A 17,760-nucleotide genomic window follows, 5' to 3' on the forward strand; every position below is an offset into this window, starting at 1 on the left:
AGTGAGTTGGGATAAGTGCCGGGCGGAGAAGGTGGTGGCCAGGACAATCTGCCACCAGCCTGCCCAGTCCCCCATGAACACTCTCCCCCCACCCCGTCTACAGCCTATTTCATGGCAGTTTGAAATGGACTTTAGTGTTAGTCCTCTCATAATGGGCCAAGTGAATCCTCAGGGAGGCATTATTCTCACTGAGACTAGCAGACTAAATGGGAAAGTCTCAATTATAAAAATAAAAGTATTAAAAGTCTCGTGACGAGGCTGTGCGAACATCTTATAGGATGCTTATGAAGGCCTATGAGATGGCGACGAAGGAGGCGAAGAGAGTATTCTTCTCCTCCTCTCTTGCGTCTGCTAGCTCTCGCCCAGCACAATTGTTCTGCATTATTCGATCTCTTACCACATTATCAGAGGGCTCAAAAATGATCAATTGGCCATTAGCTGTGAGGCATTTATGAGCTATTTTGCAGATAAAATTGCGTCGCTCCGCCAGGACCTTCCTGCCACCTTGGAGACTATTAGCAAACTGGAGGCTCCCTCCCTCTTTTGGCCCTTGTTTGGCCCAGTTTTCCCTGCTCTCTGAAGCCGATGTTGACAGAGTCCTAGACCTACTACCTGTCCTCTGGATCCGGGCCCCTCCTGGCTTATTAAAGCATGCCGGGAGGAGCTACGACCCCACCTGTTGACTATCATCAATAGCTCCCTTGAGCAAGGAGTTTGTCCGGGTGGGTTGAAGGAGGCCCACTCTTAAAATGGTGGACTGCCTGGTGGACTGCTCTACCTCCAGCTGTCCGGGCCCTGTGGGACCTTGGTGAGTTCTGCAGGGCCTGTAAGACGGAAGCTTTTGGGGGGGCTGGCCGCGGTTCTACCGCCCCCCACTGAGGCTGCCTGTTTTCCATCTTGGTTGGGCCCTGATTCCATCTTGCCTACCCCCTCCCCTTTTTGGCCTTTAGATCGGGCGCCTGTTTTTAACAACTTCTGTTGTCTTAATTTGTATTTATTCCTAGTAATTGCTGCTTAGGTTTTAATGGGTTTAAGTTATAATTTTGTACTGATTTGCTGTCATTGAGAACAGCTATATTGTGAGCCGCCTCGAGCCCTTTGGGGGTGAGGCGGCCTATAAATCTAACAAATAAATAAAAAAATAAAAAAAAATAAAAAGACCGTCGTTAGATCCTAGTGATCCTGCCAATTACCGCCCCGTCTCGAATCTTTCGTTTCTGGGGAAGGTAATTGAGAGAGTGGTGTTGGAGCAGCTTCAGGGTTTTCTGGAGGACGAATCGGCCTTCGATCCCTTCCAGTCCGGCTTCCATGCTGGGCATGGGACGGAGACTGTTCTTGTCGCCGTCACAGATACGCTCCGTATGCAGCTTCACCGAGGCGGATCGGCGCTGCTGGTGTTGTTGGATCTCACCGCGAGCGCTTTGGATATGGTCGATCACGCATCTTTTGACCCATAATCGACTTGGCCGTTTCCGGGGTCGGTGGTACTGTCCTTCAGTGGATTGCCTCGTTTCTCCGGGACCCGGAGTCAGCTTTAAGCGTGGTGCGAGGGACCAAGCTTCCCGGAGGGTGCCCCAGCTTCATTGCCTGCAGGTGATAGCACTCAGGGAGCGCTGTTGTCCCCACTGTTTATTTAACATCTATATGTTGCTTTAGCGCTAGCTGCGTATCGGAGCTTTTGAAACGCTGGTGTGTCATCAATATGCTGATGATACCCAGCTCATCTCTGTCGATGGAGGGCGAGCCGTCACCGCCCCTGCAGCTCTACAGCATTGTTTGGAGGCGGTTGCTGGCTGGTTGACCGCCAGAGCAGAGTTAAAGCTGAATCCAGCAAAGACAGGGAGATCCTTTGGCTAGGCCGTGGGGAGCGAGGGCATTTTCAGCTTCGCCCGGTGTGGGAGGGGGTCTCATTGGCACCCGACCCCTCGGTTCGCAGCCTGGGGGTCCCACCTGGATTGCGTCTCTTTCTATGGAGACCCAGGTGGCCCATTTAACCCGGGTTGCGTTTTTCCATCTCCGCCAGGCCCGGCGGCTGGCCCCCTTCCTCTCCTGGGCGGATCTGGCCACAGTGATTCATGCAACGGTCACCTCCAGATTAGACTATTGCAACTCGCTCTACGCAGGCCTGCCTTTGAGGCTGATCCGGAAACTTAAACTGGTCCAGCATGCGGCGGCTCTTTTGCTCACGGGAGGTGCCTTTAGAGATCACATCATGCCCGTGTTGCACCGCTTGCACTGGCTCCCGGTTGAATTCTGAATCGTCTTCAAGGTATTGGTGTTAACCTTTAAGGCCTTACGTGGTCCGGGACCTCGTACCTTAGGGACCGTCTGGCCCCATATGTCCCACGTCGGTCTCTGCGCTTGGCGGAGGCCAATTTACTGGAGATCCCCGCCCCCTCCATGATGCGGCTGGCCTCCACTATGCTCTTCCTCCAGCTGTCCAGGCCCTGCGGGACCTGAATGAGTTCCGCAGGGCCTGTAAGACTGAGTTATTCCGCCGGGCTTTTGGGGAGGCCGGCTGCTGATGTGCCCGTTAACAACTGAGACCCGCTGTTCCCCTCCTGGAGGAGTTAGAGGAGTTTTAATGGTTGAACGCCATCTGTTATAAATGGTTATGAACCTTGTGCGCTGCATTTTAACTGGTACCAATTTTAGTATTTTATCTTGTTTATCCACTTGTCTGTATTTATGTTGTAAACCGCCCTGAGCCCTCCAGGGGAGGGTGGTATAAAAGTGGAACGAAGAAACAAACAAACAAACAAAATAAATAAATAAATAAATAAATAAATAAATAAATAAATAAATAAATAAATAAATAAATAAAGAGTTCATGGATTGTGAAATCTAAGTCTCTAGTTTTTAGGTCTGGAGATGGAGTGTCATCACAGCCACCATCAGAATAGGTTTGTCTCAGGTCACAGTCAGCTTCAGCTCTGCAGGTAGGGGTCCAGAGGAGGACCTGAAGAAGAGAATTTAACTGGTGGGCTGGACAATGATGACCCCTTGAGCTTTCCTCAGGCATCTCCAGTTCTTCCATTCCTTTAGTTCCTGGATACTCTGACCATGTTCCTCCCATATCACTGCTTCCCCATGTAGACGACTTTGTAGAGACTAGTACACATACAAAAAAGATGATGTGATAAAACTGTTCCTGGAATGGTCAATTTCAGACTGTAGATCATGTATTTGACAATGCAAACCTGTGCAGAGTTATTCAAGTTCATTGAAATGAGTAAGCTTAGACTTCAGTAAGCCTGCATAGGGTTGCACTGTGACTATTCCTTCCTATAAAAACAGCGCACATCACATTGAAAACTAGAGAGCTGGCCTCACCAGAATGTGTTAGTTTTGGACATGCCACATTTTTTTTCTCCATGGGGAAGTAGTCAGCTATGTAATTCAACTCCTGCAGCATGAAATAGTATAGCCCAGGTACTGTTTTCCTACCCCAGCTGTTATTTATGAGGACTATTCCCTACATTTGGCAAAGAGAGCAGAACTGCTCAGCAGGAGATGTCAGGCAAACCAAGTATGGGCTCATTCCTAATCTGTGCCATGCCTTGTCGGGGTAAGTTCTCCTACCCAGTAGCTCCAAAAACCACTAACAGCAGGGTAATGGAAGTAATTTATTGTAATGCCAAACCAGACTCACATCTTCAGCCTCTGAAAGTTTCATGAGATTGTAGCCAAAGTGAAAAATAAAATATGAATTTTAACAGGCTCTGTCGGAACAAATACTGTAAGCAGTTCTGAGACAAAATTGAATAAGTCATGCTGTGTTATTCATAAGAGTTGTGTTTTCAGTTCATGAGATGGTCTCAGTTTCACATATCTCACTGTTCATTGTAATTGTTAAAAACTAAATGTGTGGTACCGATGGATGGATATATATATATGCACACATTCATAGTATGTGTGCTAATGTGATTGATCTCATCAAATTATAATTTTAGATTCTCCTTAATTTTTTTTTCTAACATATTGCACCCATGAATATGAATACCTGAAATGTAATTCTAGTGACTAATTATATTTTGTTATTTTATATTGTGTGTGTGCTTTCTTCCATTCCAAGAAATGGAGTCATTGCATTTACTTGCCTAAAATTCAGTAGTATTTTTTGTTGTTCTTGAATTTTGACTTGCAAGAGTTTTATAGGAACATTAACAATTGGCATTCAACTTTTGAGGTCTGTTTCTGTGCTCATTTAGTGTAGTAAATGGTTTCAACAAGTCTTCTTGAATCAGTCATATTTTTATTAAGTTGAGTGATTGAAAAATGTGGAGAACATGTGTGTGGAGAATATACTGGATTTAAATATAAAGTATCAGCATTTAATGACATCTTTTAATAAAAGTATAATTGCCAGAGCATTGGCAGAATTCTAGGCCATGAATGGTTCTATCATCCTAGACCTTGGCTTATGTCATGGCTGTAGAAATCCAGGCTTTGATGAATCAGAGTTTAGTGCTAATATAAAGATGTAATATAAAGATGTAAGAGTTCAAAAGAGACTTTACTGAAGTTCACAAAAATATTTTTGAATTACTGCTTAGCTTTTATTCTTTAGAAATTTGAGCACCATTTTCTGTTTAGAAAGGTCAGTTAGTCCAAAATATTGTTTACTATCAGACCTAAATTGGAGAGAATGCATTACATCTGTGCTCTGTGAACTTTATTGGCTACAAGTATTTATAAATCTCTCTAAATAGTTAAATCTCTAAATAGTTAAATCTCTGAATAGTCTACATTTCAAATACTCTGAAAATCTGACAGATCTGACAGTGTAAAACTCTCAATATACAGGCTTGGAGCTTACGTAGCAATTGGAGCTGTGCTGTATACATTGACTTTCCTTTCCCTTCCCTCTGCAGTAATTTATACTATCTGATATTGCACCCCGCAGGAATGACAGTAGTTCCAAATAGGGGCTATAGTGAGTGCTGGTGGAAGTATGAAAATTCCTGACCCTCTCTTTTACAAGCAGAACTGCCTACCAGAAGTAGAAAGGAAATTTAGGATTCTAACCATATTAAACATATTTTTTCAGTGGTTCCAACACTATGGAATTCTCTCCTTCATAGCGTTTCCAGGCTCAACCAAGGAGTGGGGGTGCATCCTGTGAAACATACAGTATCTCTTCCTTGGAGCTGTGGATTTCACCTCATATAAACAGTTTTTTGTCACCCACTCATTTTCTCTCCAGATTGTTCATAGTTTGGGGACTCAGTCCATAATATGTATAAAACATATGCTGTGATAGCAGATTTTTGTGTCCATATAAACTTGAATATGCCTTGTCTGAAATTTCTCCCCCAGCAGGATTCTTCTGTAAATGTTTCATGGGCACCCACTTGTAATATGTCTAATTCTCAGCATGGCCTCATCTGGGGATACTTAAATCCATAGGTTGGAACCATGTAGAAACAAGGTAGCTGATTCCATAAACCTAACACAAAAATGGAGTGGAGGGGAAGTTAAATCCCCAAAATGGATGAGTGCCAATGCATCTCCATCAGCCTGCCATGGAATATGGTGGAGAAGGGGAGAGTATATTACCTGAACCACATGAGAACAGGTGGAGGTAGTGGTGTTGCAGAAGAAAGGGGAAAGCACAACCTGTTGCCACCAAGTTATTATTTATATATTTTTTCAAAGAACAAATGGCAGCCAACATGTACAAGCACAAGTCGGGATTCCAAAAGAGAAAAGAAAAGGAAGAACTATTGCTCTGTGAGAGAAGAGGTCAGCAGGCATTATTTCAACTGGATATCGGTGTCCATGTGAATACTGAAAGGGTAAATGATGGCATAAGTACCTAAAAGCCTAGGAGCCCGGCCACAGATTAATATGGCTCTGACTGCCCCTGACCATATGGCAATGGGGAGGGGGAGGAGCAGGCAGAATGGCAGGGAGGGAGATGGCTGAGTGGACAAAATGGAAGGAATAAAGTAGATGAGGACTTACAGGTAGAGCAATGGGGGAGTAGGCAGGAAGGTGGGCACAGTGGCAATTTTCATGAAAGTCCAAGTGGGAGGAGAGTGGGAACCCAAAGATAAACATACCAGTGAATAAAGTATGGGGGGGGGGGATGGTACCTCCCCAAAAGTCTTTAAGATCCCCACATGTAACATGTAATGTAGTTTTATTTACCATACTCATTCTAAAAACTCAAACTGCTGTAATAATAAAGGAATTATAATGACCAGTAAATGTTTGTCAGGTGTATCTTTGATACACATGTCATCAAAATAAGCTTAGCTAACCTACTGATTTTCTTGCTCACTGATATGGTAAATGGCTATTCATCATTCACCCGGATCAAAGGTGGCATCCTGAACTATGGCATTGCCTCATTAATTTCCAGGCACAAGGAGAGCAACTAGTACTCACAGGGAGAGCAACTAGTACTCATTAAGCTTGGCTGCCAGATAGGAAGCTGATCTGTGGAGTAGGTTATTAGAAGTAAACATATTCCTCACATGAATATTATTGGCATTAAATTCTACAACAATGTTTCTAATAATATCATAATGATCTCTTTTACCTTGGAATAAAGTACTGTTATATGTACGTATATGTTTCTATTTTTTGTAAAGATGGATCTGGTGTCTTGTAAGGCAGCTAGAGTTTCAACAACTGTCTAACCTTGGAATGCAGTGCAAAGTTTGTACCTTTCTGCATTAACTTTTACTTCTGTGAATACTATATCCTATAAAGGCTACCAGACATATGTCAAAAGATGTCAGCAACAGCTGAGCTCCAAATCAGACTATCTAGTAACTTTGTGGTTTTATTAAAAGATTTTTGCATCAGATCCAAGATTCCATTGTTAGCTGGAGGAGCAATAAACTTTACAGCCCTTGACTTCTCGATATTGTCAGAATTTCATATGGAATGGTGGTTCCAACTGGCTGCATTTTTAGTAAAAGTGTCCAAGCTGTGACATTCACATTGGTGATGAAGTGCCTAACTGCCATAAAAGGGACTAGTTGCACTGGCAGACCTGAAGAAACAAAAGTTCATTCAGCTCCTGAGATCCATTTAATAATTCCCACCCGCAATCATCACACCTTCATGGTCCACTTATATTTCCTGCCTTTACCATTTTTCTACCATAATTAGGGGGAATTTGAAATCATGATGTATAAAAATTATATGCTTCTTCAGTGGTTTAGGTTATAAGACTGTTTTGTTTAAAATAGGCAATTTATGTCTGTTAGGGCATTTCCAGAGGTTGCAAAAGCATCATACGGAAGGTGCTATCTGCAGACAATAAAAAATCTGGATTCTTTGGATGAAAGTATTCCTTACATGGCTTATGTGAGCACTTCCAGGGTGAATCATAGCAGAAAAATGTGTAGTGCTATGCATCAAAGGTACCTTACATTCTGCTGGTATTCCTGTGACTGGTTATAGAGCACCCTGAAATCAAAAAGATCTTAAGGATGGTGTGTGCAGGAGTGCAACCCAAGTACCAACTAGGAATGACTTATTTACATGTATACTCAAAACTCAACATTTGAGAATAAAGGTTGATTGATTATTTTTTTAAAAACATGACTTCTAATATTGTTCTGCCTTTCATCTGGTCACTACACACCTAGCTTGCTAGTAGTTGTTTTTCTAAATTCACAAATGATTGTTGAAGTTTGCTGAATTTACAATAGTTGTTGATGCAAACATCTGAAAGGCTTTCATATCCCAGGCCTTCTTGTTCCTGAGTAAGAAAAATCATATGCTGTATCAATAGGAGTATAGTGTCTATATTGAGGGATGTCATTGTACCTCTCTATTCTGCATTGGTTAGATCTCATCTGGAATATTGTGTACAGTTCTGGGCACTGCAATTCAAGAAGGATATTGACAAGCTGGAACAGGTTCAGAGGAGGGCTACCAGAATGGTAAAAGGTCTGAAATCCATGCCCTACAAGGAGAGACGTAGGAAGCTGGGTATGTTTAGTTTAGTGAAGAGAAGGTTAAGAGGTGACAGGATAGCCATTTTTAGATATTTGAAGGGATGTCATGTTGGTGAGGGAGCAAGCTTGTTTTCTGCTTCTCCAGAGACTAAAACCAGGGCCCTTTCCGCACGGGCCAAATACAGCACCCTGGGGACGGCAAAAATGCGACCGTCCAGCGCATTGCCGAGGCCTGGGGACACGCCCCCCTTCCCTGTGACTCCGGAGCAGTCGCGCAGGGCAGGGGGGCGTGTCCCCTGGCCTTGGCGACGTGCTGGACAGTCGCAGAGAAGGTAGGTCGATTGGACGACGGCGCTCCGCGGCGCTATCTTCCCTTTCGTTACCGGGACCGTTCGTGCAAATGGTCCTGGGGGGGTTGGGTCGGCATCATGTACGCCGACCCAACCCCCAGCGTGGCCGTGCGGAAACGGCCCAGGAGTAATGGGTTCAAGGTGAAGGAAAAGAGATTCAATCTAAACATCAGGAAAAACTTCCTGCCAGTAAGGGCCATTTGACAGTGGCATGCAGCATGCATTACCTCGGAGTGTGGTAGAGTCTCCTTCTTTGGAGGTTTTTAAAAAGAGGCTGGATGGCCATCTGACAGGAGTGCTTTGATTTTGTGTTCCTACATTGCAGGGGGATGGACTTGATGGCCCTCAGGGTCTCTTCCAATCTATGATTCTATATGTAGCAAGATGTTATTTGATAGGACTTTGTTGCCCAGCACACAGTGTAAAATGTTCAGGTAGCCTTCTCTGGGGCAAAGGTGATACTGCTTTATGTATTCAAGTTACCTGTGGATTTCATCTTCTGGTAAGAGAACAATTACTGAGTGAGTTCAGCCTTATTCTATTCTGACAATTGGAGCAGTGATAAGCTAAGCAAGGCAGTCTTCAAACGATTTGGCTTACTAATCAGTCTGTATCTTGGAGGCATGGTGTGGTCAAAAATACAATCCTTCCAGGAACAGCTGCCAGGTTTACAATGAACAGTCAGATATTATTTGTCTTTTATGAAGACTTCTTGCTTTGTGCAGAGGTGTTGACCTGGGCATCCTCTTCCTCTCCTAATGGCCTTAGCAGTGGCAGCTGGAAACTGCAGAATAGTGAGTCTCTGTTTAAGCTTTGCCAGCATGATGGAGAATGATTGCTCATCAAATATTATTTATTGTTGTCTTCTGCTCAATTGTCATTTTACTGTATGATGTAAAAGCATCCTAGAAGTAATTTCATGTTAAATAGATATTTGATTAATCATATATACATTCACTTGACTGCACAAACATCACTGGAATTTATTTTTCCGTGGTTTGATTTTTACCAAGTCATTAATAACCTCAAATAATCTATACTTTCTTTAATGCCATTATATACAAGGCCTGTAGTTGTAATGGAGGTTTATCAGAATGAGTGATTAATTACTTGAACTTTCTGTTCTGGCAAATTAAGATCCAATGTAAAGCAGGGCCTATTCTGAAATGTGAAATAGAAACAAGGGTTTCTGTTTTAGTTACGACCACACTGGCGTTTCAACTCTAGATAAGTCATATTAAAAGGCTTGGCTAAGCAACTTAATGCAGTAATCAATCTTTCATCTCTAGAGACCAGGCAACTACAAATCTTGCTTTAGGTGAAAAGTTGAAGAATTTGATTAGTTGGTCTCATCCCAGCTCCCATTTTCCCACATTGAAAAATTTGGCACAGACACAATCTTTTGTTACGGGAGGCCCACATTTAAATTACTCAAGACAATTTCTGTTCAGAATCAAAGTATCCTGACATTGGGAAGCGTGCTAGCTTAGAAGTGTCATTTCCAAATCTGACTAGCTCTACTAATCTCATAGTGACAAAAATACGGTTCTAAATCATGCAAAACTCTCCAGCCTCAGCATATGCTGCCAATAGAACAACATTTTTTATCCCAGCAAGGATTAGTCTTTAGAACTTAAGAGATGTGCAGGATCAATTCAAAGTCCATCTAGCCAGCATTCCAGCTCTGGCCAGCCAGATGTGTTTGAGAAGCTGTCAAGCAGGGCCCGAAAGCAGCCACCTTCCTTGTTGTTAGTCCCTTGCTCCTGCTATTTAGAGTTATGATGCCTCTGAACGTGGAGGTTCCATCTAGCATTCTTTTGCTTTTCCTCATAAGAATGTAAGAACATAAGAAAGAGCCTGCTGGATCAGACCAGAGTCCATCTAGTCCAGCTCTCTGCTACTCGCAGTGGCCCACCACATGCCTTTGAGAGCTCACATGCAGGAGGTGAAAGCAATGGCCTTCATAGCAGAGGGCCCCAATCAATCACTAAGCTCATTTTCTGTACCATATATTTTCTAGCTCTATAATATCCTTTAGATACAGAGTGAACTGCAGGACTGCCTCTTCCCTTAATGCTTCCATTCAGCAGCTTGATTCTGTCCAGCAATGCCTGGCCTTGGTTGTTCTGTTTTTGTTTTCAGTAGCTGCCCCATGCTTGTGTAACAGCCTTCTGGAGGAGGTATGGGGAACCTCTACTCTCCTGGTTTTTTTTGGCAATCTAGGTTACATTGTTTTGCCTATTTACATTAGTTTGCCCATGATCCCCCTGCACCCACATGGCAGCTGCAGGGAGCTGCTTCTTTTAAAAAAGGAGATCCCCAAACAGACTCTAAAAAGCACAGTGTGTGTGTGTGTGTGGAGGAGAGGGAAAATGGCTTCTACCATAATTTCTGTGCACATGGGGCCGCTAAAATCAGAGAAATGGCCCACCTCCCCAAAGCGCAGTTTTAATGTAAGAAGATTGCTGGAGGGGGGGGGGGGTGTTCTACCCCTGTGGTGCTGTTGCAAATGTTTGGGCTCTCCTTTTTTAATGAAAGCAGTTCCCCACAGCTTCTGCAAGGCTGCAGGAAACACAGGCAAATTATTATGAACAAGTGAAGAAATGTCTCATGCAGTTTGCCTCTCAACGTTATTCCAGAGAGATTTTGGGGCAGCCTGACCTTGCTACTGGGGCATTAAGTATTGTTTAAAAAATTGATGTTAATGTATTGTATTTGTCTTCTAATATCCATTGTTTATCCAGTTGCTTTGTACTCTTTCTATATTGTTGTTACATGTCTTAGCAAAAAGACAATATTTAGATGCTTAGGAAAAAGACATGCATATAATGATTTTAAATAAAATAGAACTGTGCACAGTAGATTTTCAGTGAGGTAGTCACCATGATCCCCTATACGACCTACTACAATCCCGTCTTTGAGTAGTCACATCCAATGCAAAAGCCTTTTAGTGTATTTGTATGTGTGTAACCAGATATGTAGTCCAGTTGAAATCTCACTATCATGGCTGCCTCCCTTGTTACCCTAGTTCCAGATTATTTGTGGATGTTAAATACCACCAATATCTAAAACGGTTCCTTACTGCTTACTTCTGTCTGTTGTGAAAACTGGTAATGTATTTCTGACTCTGCATCCAGCAGCAGGACAATACCCAGAAATATTAGGTGCCATTGCTGGAGAAGAAAGGGTTGCGGCCTTTAAAGTGATACTACCACCTCAACTGGTGACTCTGAGGGAGGACAGAACCACTGAGATGACTTGAATGGCTTCCAGTCTCTCAGAAGGATCTTTTCCCTCAGAAGAATGTGAAATCATTCAGGGAACATGAATCACCTGTTGCACTGCTCTCAAAAGGGACTAGTAGGAGGGCTGATGAGGAATATATTTGGCCTCTTACCACAGATTATTCCAGAGTGAGCCAGCCAGAAGTTGGTTCTGAGGTCATGAAGGGGTGGGCATTAACCCCTACCCACCAGCTTGAAACCACACATACAATTACTAATGAGGAAGAGGGAACTACTGCTGAGTTCACTTTTGAACACTGAAGAGCTTGGGTGAAAAGTTTTTTAAAAGTCCGGGTTTATACTATACACTAAATCACTCTCGTTGGCATATCTGCCACTCAGGAGCAGCAGTGGCGTAGGAGGTTAAGGAGGAACCGGGTTTGATTCCCCACTCTGCCGCCTGAGCTGTGGAGGCTTATCTGGGGAATTCAGATTAGCCTGTGCACTCCCACACACCTCAGCTACAAGTGACCTTTGGGCTTGGGCTGCTTGGTGCCTCTTGAGCTCTAGCCCCCCACCCCCCCACTTCACAGGGTGTTTTAGAGCGAGAGGGGGGAAGGGCAAGGAGATTGTAAGCCCCTTTGAGTCTCCTGCAGGAGAGAAGGGGGGATATAAATCCAAACTCCTCCTCCTCTTCTTCTTCTTCTTCTTCTTCTTCTTCTTCTTCTTCTTCTTCTTCTTCTTCTTCTTCTTCTTCTTCTTCTTCTTCTTCTTCTTCTTCTTCTTCTTCTTCTTCTTACTTTGCGTTCCAGTCATTCCACCCCACCCCACCCCACCCCCTGCCTCCTGTGAGGGTTAGAGACCGTCAGGAATGGCATAGGATGTTTGGTCTGTTTTGTGCTGGCTGCACATGAGCTCAAACAAAAGGAGGAAGGGGAATTTATCCTGATTTCCCCTCCCGCTGCAGTTTCTCCACCTTGTTGTATCTAGTATCCCTTGAGATTCTTCTGACCCTCAGGAAGCAGTTTTGGAGATGGTCAAGGGACTCCAGTGGGGATAGGGATGACAGTAAAGATTCCTTGCATGAATCCTGCTGTGGCCTTGATCCATACAATCGAAGTTAGTGCATTTTTTCTGGGATGTAAATTTTAATAGTGTTGAAGACTATTAAATTGGTGATGTGCATGTTCACAAAACCCATACTAAAACTTGCCTTTCAGTACATGAGCCTTAAACTAACTGGAAATCAGTTCATATTAACTTGCAGTGGCATGGTTTCTTTAAACGTGACTTGGACTTTTATTTGAAATGTAGTGAAATAACGCACAATGTAAACTGGTGTTCTCTGCTGTAATCCTTTTTCTTTATGCTACGGTAAGCCATAACATTCTGAAATATTACTTTTATGGTGGGAATGATTACTTAAGAACACATGCACGAAATGATGGAAGATAGTGAAAAATGACCTCAAACAAAATGAGCATAAATTGCTCCACGACAAATAAAGCTGATTTTACCAATTGTAAAGAAGGGACCAAGTGCGGGAGCAGTTTGCCTGCCCTTGCTTAGTTGAGTTTGCTTGGTATTGATAAATCTAACCTATTCTTTACCTTTGCAGATGTTTCCCTGTTATGGTTCCATAGCCATATGGATTCAGCATTTCAAGTAGATCTAGTAGTTGCTTATGTTATTTGATTCATATAAATGACACTCAGGAATTTACTCTAAAAGTGCAGACCAAAAATTCACTTGAAACACACAGACATTTGCCAGCTTGTTGAATACTGCTATACATTATATAGCTATGTTGTCAGGTTTACAACTTTTCTGAAAAGGCTTGCTTTCTACCATGATGTCTTCCTGTGACTTATATACCCTCAGTGTTCTATTAATGAAAGTGGGTATGTGTATTTGGTTTGATTTTAATCTTAAGACACTGTGCAGTTTCTGGGAACTATGCATTCAAAAACTGTGTCTGTATTTATTGCATGGTTGATCAGGAGCTTTGGTTATTTTCACCACTCCATAGTCTTATCCCACTATTCTCTTCCCCCTTCCCCTCACTCATATGTACACATCAAAACACCATATTACAGAGAAAGTAAAATATAAAGACATAAACTCAATTTTGGCCTTTACAAAGACAGCTGATTACTCTTGACAACAAATTCCAGTCACCAAACAAATGAATTTTGTTGCAAGTAATGTGGAGTAAGGTGGGGTGGGGAGGTCTGCAGGAGGCTTCAACTTATTTTCAGCAGCTTTTGTGTTTTTCCAAAAGTGCAGCTTTGAATAGGAAGCATTTTAAAGTCCTACTTTTCCTGCTTTCATAAAAAAAAAAGGGGGGGGGGCGTTCAAAGCTGTTTTAAGTGAACCCATTTACTTGGAAGCAGATCCAAAGCTCAGCGCATTGACTTCTTTGAGTTGGTTCAACTCACCAGCCTGCAAAGTCTTGGGAGATCTGCCTGCCTTGGTGGATCTGTCCAAACTCTGCCTCTGGGCTGTCGCATGTGTGTTGTTTATTGATATTCCCTCCCTCCCCTCATGTATTCATCTGGGGAGAGCACATATGTGAGGTAAGTACATATGAGATGGAATGAAGGGACTTCAAAGCTGGTTGGCTAGTCTCCCCACTTCCCCCCACTAGATCCATGGAGTGAGCCCTTACTGATTAGACCAAAGTTCTATTCCTAATTCCGGCTGCTGGGGGAAAAAACAGGGAGGGAAGGACACAACAAAGAAGGTGGGCAAAATGGTGACTTGGACACTCTGGGGAAAGGGAAGCAGACCATGTTAAATGGATGCTGGAAGGCAATGAATGAGGAATGTTGGTGCAACTGCGATAGACCTTTCTCACCAAAATAAGATAAAACAAACACCCCCTTTCATCACATCACAAGTCACACCCCAACACCTGGGCAGATATGAAAAATACAAACCTTTGCAGCTGATTAAACAAAAACTTGGGCGGGAGGGGGGGAGTGCACAAAAGCACATTGCAAAGCCAAAACTGTGAATCAGTTTCTTTTCAACCACACAGTAAGCAGTACATGCATAAAAGGCCATTGCAAAGGCATGGATTGCTAGCATGTATAGATATTTGCTCCCCAGGAAAAGCTGCAGCTGATAGTTTAAAAAAGTCCACCATTGCTATTCTACCATTCCACCATTTATTAGCAAAGCTGGACCCAAGAATGTACACTTTGCCCAAGCTGTGCATTTTTTCCCAATAAGGTAACGAAGACCTTCTTGATGACAGGTATCATAGCCTCTTCCAGAGTATGGTTTCTCCTCACAGACATTACTGTCAAGGCTTGACCATGATTTCCATTTCAGCTTCAACCCATATGCATCTTGCATGTTCTGAGGCTGCATATCTCTTTATGCATGTTTATTGGCCCTCAGCATTTTTAGCGGCATACCTTAGGGTTTGTTTTGTGTATCCTACAAACGTACTGGAAGGGTGGAGTAAGATGATGTGAAATATAGGGTAATATTCTGAAACAGATGAGGTTTCAGGATTTTAGTGCCTGGGAAAAAAGGCAGCAAGGTTTTGTGTTCATGCTTGTCAACTGTATGTGATGAGTGGGCGTGAAACTAGTGAAAGATGTTTCGTATCATCTTGATCTGTCAGGCCTGTGTCCCTTATAAGTCTTGTCAGTTGTGTCTCAAAATCCATGTGTAGAGAGGTAAATTTGCATGTGTGCTTTTCCAAAAAGATTTATTTTGGTAGTGTGGAAAAGATACAAAAATAAAGAATGAATGCATGTTTGGACTCTAACCAGAGTCTATATTTTTGTGTACTGCTATAATTTTTATAGCCCAGATTAAGAACAGGACTTCAGCTGAATTATGTATGTTTTCTGATGAGAAGAACTGAGATCTTGTGCGTTTTATGTTTCCTGTTCATATATTCTGCCACAGTGGACAGATTTGATTTTTTAAAGAATCTTAGTGTCTTTCTGTGTGAGTGGGTGTGGTTTGCTTTTGTTTTGCCTTGTTTTGATAATAATCCTGCAGTAATAACTTTGCAGTTTACGAGGAAAGTAAAACCAGACATAGGAAGAAATATAAAGTGTTAAAAGTTGCACTCCAAACACATTTAGATGGTCATCTGTAAAATGAAAATCCATTAAAATCTCCGGAAAATGTGCAAAATATTTTCTTGTGGGAAAACAGACTTTGGAAAGATAGTGCAATTACACATGGTCCAATTAGTTATGCCAAATTTAAGCATTTAAGGAATGAACAATTACACAACACTTCAAGATGGGCATTTCTAGCCTGGATATGTGTTGTTTATCTTGCTTCTCCTTTCTTTCTAAATACTTAGTGGCATGCCGCCCAGTCTAATGATTTAAAAAAAATGGTGTGAGATCAGCTACATCTGGCAGTTCTGTCAGCTCTTTAATTGGAACAAACTATGTGATAAATAAAATGTAGGCAATTGTAAAGTAGCGGTTTGCAGGCCGTATTATTTCTAGGAACATGTATCTCACAAGCTGTTTCTGGTACCTTGGTTCAAGTCAACAGTATGAGTTTCTCAGTTGTTCCAATTGTCAGCTGTGTGGCATTTTTCTTTCTTTCCTGGTATGAAGTTCTTCAGTGTACAATCACAAACTGACTTTCTCCCTCTGCATGTGTGTATAAAATTAATATTATGTAAGAAAATTCAAAAGCACTGGGCAGCTTTCTGTCTCTAAACACTCAATTCTCTTGTTAGTTTGTTGTTGTTTTTAAAGGTGGCAATATGTGTTATTGTTGAGTAATAGTCTCAGAGGAACATCTGAGAAATAATCTCAGGTCCTAAGTGCTAATCCCTGGACTTTCTATAAAGTCTAACTGCAGGTCTGAGAAATGGTGACATTCAGGAACTGCATTAAAAGTTTGCAAACAGTTACATGACCTTGGAGAATTAACATCACATCTCATCATGTAGTTTTATGAATCACAACATTTCAGAACTAGAATCTGTTCAAACCTAATTTCATCCAGTCATTTTAACATTAAGGAAGTATTTCCACACATCCAAACCGCTAATACATTAATCTGCAAAAAAATAGAATAGAAGGAACCTACAATACAAGATCTTTTACATTTTTTCTAGAAAACAAATAAGTTTACTAATACTCAAATTGACCCTGTAGCACTTAAGCAGAAAAAGAAAAGTTCATCTCCTGCCTTTGGTCTGTTTCCCTCCACTGCGTCCTTCAATCTGATCTGTAACCTCCCTTACAAACATTACTAACTTACTGAGGCATTAGTATTTGTCCCACTCCATTACAATTTATTACGTTTCTTGAGGTAGTCTTGTCAAGGCAAGGCTAAAGAGAGCATTTTTGCTATTTTTTAAAAATAAGTCAGGTAAGCACTTTACAAGAGAGAATGTAACTCATGATGTGATTTCTTGTTTAAATGAAAAGCCAGGAAGAGAAAGGGGGAATAACAAAATGGAAGGGATACCTTAAAAAGACAATATTATAGTGTTTGTGTTGCTCAACACCTGTGCTGTTGCTCACTAGTCTTCATGCCTTGCATTGGGACTTTCAGGTGGCTCAGAGAACCCCATATGCTGGAGGACAAGTCCTTTTGGAGTTGCCATTTTTTCCTTTTTTTAAGAAAGACCAGCTGTTAATGTGTTTTAGGGATGCCAGCCTCCAGGTAGGACTTGGGGATCTCTTGTCATCTTCAGATTACAAAGATCAATTCCTCTGGAGAAAATGGATTCTGTGAATTCTATGATATTTACCTCACTGAGGTCCCTGTCATCCCAAGGCTCCTTTTTGATGCTCTGCATGATCTTGCTACACAGATTCTCTTCTAATCTGGGGAGATCATAGCTCTGATTCCCCCTCTCTGTGGCCCCTTCCGCACACGCAAAATAATGCGTTTTCAAACCACTTTCACAACTGTTTGCAAGTGGATTTTGCCATTCCGCACAGCTTCAAAGAGCAGTTTGAAAGTGCATTATTCTGCATGTGTGGAATGAGCCTGTGTTACTTGACTTCTTGTCACATGCTTGCAACTCTGTAGGTTCTATCCTGCCACAGGGATGGCAGGATCATGGAAATGGTTCATGGTTCTGGAAAGTTTGAAAATCACTGGTCTAGTGCATAAGGGTTCACAAAACATGCCCAATCCCATTGTATGCAGTTCTGTAAGCCATAGTGCACAAGCTGTGCAAGGAGACACAATATTACTTGAAAAAATGTTCCAGTGGGGTCTAAGCATCTTTCTTCAAGCCCATGCCCCTGTTAGGAGAATATT

The 17,760-nt window shown here is 42.3% G+C and overlaps 1 protein-coding gene across 5 annotated transcripts in view; it reads left to right on the forward strand.

The window, feature by feature from the left end:
- B3GNTL1 (UDP-GlcNAc:betaGal beta-1,3-N-acetylglucosaminyltransferase like 1) overlaps positions 1 to 17,760 on the forward strand; it is a 240,091-nt gene that overhangs the window by 194,763 nt on the left and 27,568 nt on the right. The gene's annotated exons all lie outside the window — the stretch shown is intronic.

Source organism: Sphaerodactylus townsendi, linkage group LG03 (genome assembly GCF_021028975.2).
Source record: "Sphaerodactylus townsendi isolate TG3544 linkage group LG03, MPM_Stown_v2.3, whole genome shotgun sequence".
NCBI classification, from domain to species: domain Eukaryota; kingdom Metazoa; phylum Chordata; class Lepidosauria; order Squamata; family Sphaerodactylidae; genus Sphaerodactylus; species Sphaerodactylus townsendi.